General features: G+C 36.1%; 1 pseudogene; it reads left to right on the forward strand.

Annotated features, from left to right (window-relative positions):
- Positions 1-694: 694 nt before the first annotated feature.
- LOC132211708 (small ribosomal subunit protein uS8-like) lies at positions 695-1,071 on the forward strand (annotated as a pseudogene).
- Positions 1,072-2,983: the final 1,912 nt, after the last annotated feature.

A 2,983-nucleotide genomic window follows, 5' to 3' on the forward strand; every position in this document is an offset into this window, starting at 1 on the left:
GTTTATTCATCCATTGGTGGACAGTTGGCTTACTTTCATGTTTCAGCTATTGTGAATAATGCTGCTGTGGACATTCTCTTTTATTTTAAGTTTGATTCTTTTTTATCCATGGAAGTCCCTAAGAGACTGGATTTATTCTATTTTAATCTGTGAGAAGACTGAGAAGAGGATTATGTGTAAGTGATGGATTAAAGAAGCTCCCAGGAGACTTAGTAAGGGATTGGGGGAAGTGGAATTGGAAAGAGGACAAAGCCATCACTTGCAATTTCAGGAACTTCCAAGAAGGTAGCGTTAGCTTGATCTCATAGACAAAATTTGGAATGTAGATTAGGATTCAGTGCTGTCAGTAACAAAGCAGAGATCTGAGTTTCATACTCCTGTACCTTTTAGTCACCCCCTGTGGGGTATAGACTCCCAGGCACTTCTGGCTTTCAGTGTGCTCCAGCAGCCCCAGGGCAGTCCTCCAAATTAGCACACCATAGCTGGGAAAGGGGCATACAATAAGTAGAAGGGACCTGAGGGGATCTATGTAGAGCATAAGCAATGTCCACTCCAACTTCTCACTGGGCTGTTTACATTCAGTGTCCTAGGTATAAACCATCACTTACAATGTCCACTTAATGGCATTTCCAGGAGGTCCATTAAGAATTCACCAACTCTTTCCACTGTATTTCCATGCCACCATAATGGTGCCATGAATGTCCTGGCTGATGCTATCAAGAGTATCAACAATGCCAAAAAGAGAGACAAACACCAGGTTCTTGTTAGGCAGTGCTCCAGGGTTGCCATCTGGTTTATAACTGTGATTATGAACCATGGTTACATAGGCAAATTTAAAATTATTGAAGACCACAGAGCTGGGAAAATTGTTAGGAACCTCATAGGCAGGTTAGACAAGTGTGGAGTAAGCTTCAGATTCCACGTGCAACTCAAAGATCTAGAAAAATGGCCGAACAACCTGCCTTGGGCCTATTAGCTTGGTTCATTGTACTGACAGCCTCAGTGGGCATCATAGACCACAAAGAAGCAAGACCAAAGCACACAGGAGGGACAATTCAGGGATCCTTCTAGGGTTGTAATACATACTTGCATATAAAATGCCTAAATGGAAAAAAAGAATTCATAAAAATATGACTCCTAGTCACATTCTTCAGTATGCCAGCATTTCTTAGAGGGATACTTCTGTAGAAACTCATCATATTTTCTAAATCCCTCCTTAGATGGCCATTATTATCTGTTACTGTCTTTGCAAGCCTCCTGTTTCCATTGAAATTAGTTTTGAAGGTTGTTCATAAGTTATAAGAATGACTTTCCTCTTACACTATGGAAGGCAAACATTTTGGGACAATATGGCAGCCAAGGGATATTATTAATGTTATTTTACAAATTCATGAATATAGCCTTGATTAAATGAGTGAACATTTATATCAGTGTTCAGCTTCTAGAGACTTCCTGTCATTGGCAATGCTGCATGGAGGAAAGATGTTATTAAAATCCACAAATCCATCTCTCCCACCGTGAACATAACTTTTAATTTGACGGTCATAAAAGTCATCAACTATAACTATAACCACCATTTGAAAGATAGAGGAATTGAGGAAGAGAAAGTAAAATGCATTTCACTGAAGTTGTATTAATCCAGCAATAGATCCTTCTATTAACTACAACTTACTCAGTTTCAGTAAAAAATACATTTCTTTCATGGGACATGATTAGTAATATGGTTTAAATCTCTTCAAAAAAATTTTCCCCTTTCTAGCCTCCATTCTTTCTATTTGCCATATACATTTAGGTTAAAACAAATGAATTTTGAAACTCAATGGTAAGATTATGCGTTATGCTATTAGGGCCTAAGAATCTTTGATGTTTGTAGTCAGGATATTGAGATAGAATTTTATGGAGTGAAGTTCAAATTAGATTCAGAGTCAACCACTAGGTGACTTCTATGTATGTTGACCTCTGTGAATATTATTCAACTCAATCCATACAATACTCTTATAAGAAGAGATTATTGGTCCCAATTTTACATTGAAGGTTACAATTTTAACAGATAGAATTATTATCATTTATTATCACTATATCTAGCAACATCATTCTCCTAAGTCCCATGATCATCTGGAACTCTCACTTAAGAACCACATAACTGGCAGTCATTGATGCTTTACCAGAATGGGGAAAAGAGATTAAATTTATGACCTATTATTAAAAGCAGTCCTTAAATATTATGGATATTATAAGCAGTATCTATAGAGTTGGGGAATTTCCAAACATATATTCTGGAGAACAAGGGAAGTAGACATTATGGGAAAAGACAAAAAAGACTGTAAGGGCATTTGTTAGCTTTTGCCAATGGAAATGTAGAAACAGTGTAAACATGTACTGAACAAGCACAGTGCATGGCATACAATAATAAAATCAACTTTATTTTAGAGTCGTAGTGTATCTTTAAGTTGACTGTATAAAGATACCTCTCCCCTTGCACTGGGTGAATACCCCAATGCCAGTGAAGACAGTAATAGCAGAAGTAACAATAATACCACCATATATTTTGATACGATTTACACTGTACAAAGTGTTTTAATTTAGATGCTCTAATTGAGTATACGTTTGAGTATAAAAAAGTTTTAGAAATTACTCCCATTTTTACAGTTGAGAAACCTTAAATTCAAGGAAGAGTAAGGACTTTTCTAGATGATAATAACAATATTAGTAGATCATGTATATTGCTCATTAATTTTAATGTTTATTAATAGATGGTGTCTATTGACATTTAATATTATTAGCTACTAATAGGTAATATTTATTGGCAGCTCAAGTAATTGCATAATTTAATCATCACAAACCTCTGATTAGGTACCACTTTAAAATGTCCCAATTTTCCAGATGAAGGAACTGAGAGAGGAAGTTAGGCAACTTGCTCCAAAGTCTAGGATTAGAACTCAGCAAGTCCATTATACTTGTATGTTGGCTTAGATTCATACTC

Source organism: Myotis daubentonii, chromosome 11 (assembly GCF_963259705.1).
Source record: "Myotis daubentonii chromosome 11, mMyoDau2.1, whole genome shotgun sequence".
Classification (NCBI taxonomy): domain Eukaryota; kingdom Metazoa; phylum Chordata; class Mammalia; order Chiroptera; family Vespertilionidae; genus Myotis; species Myotis daubentonii.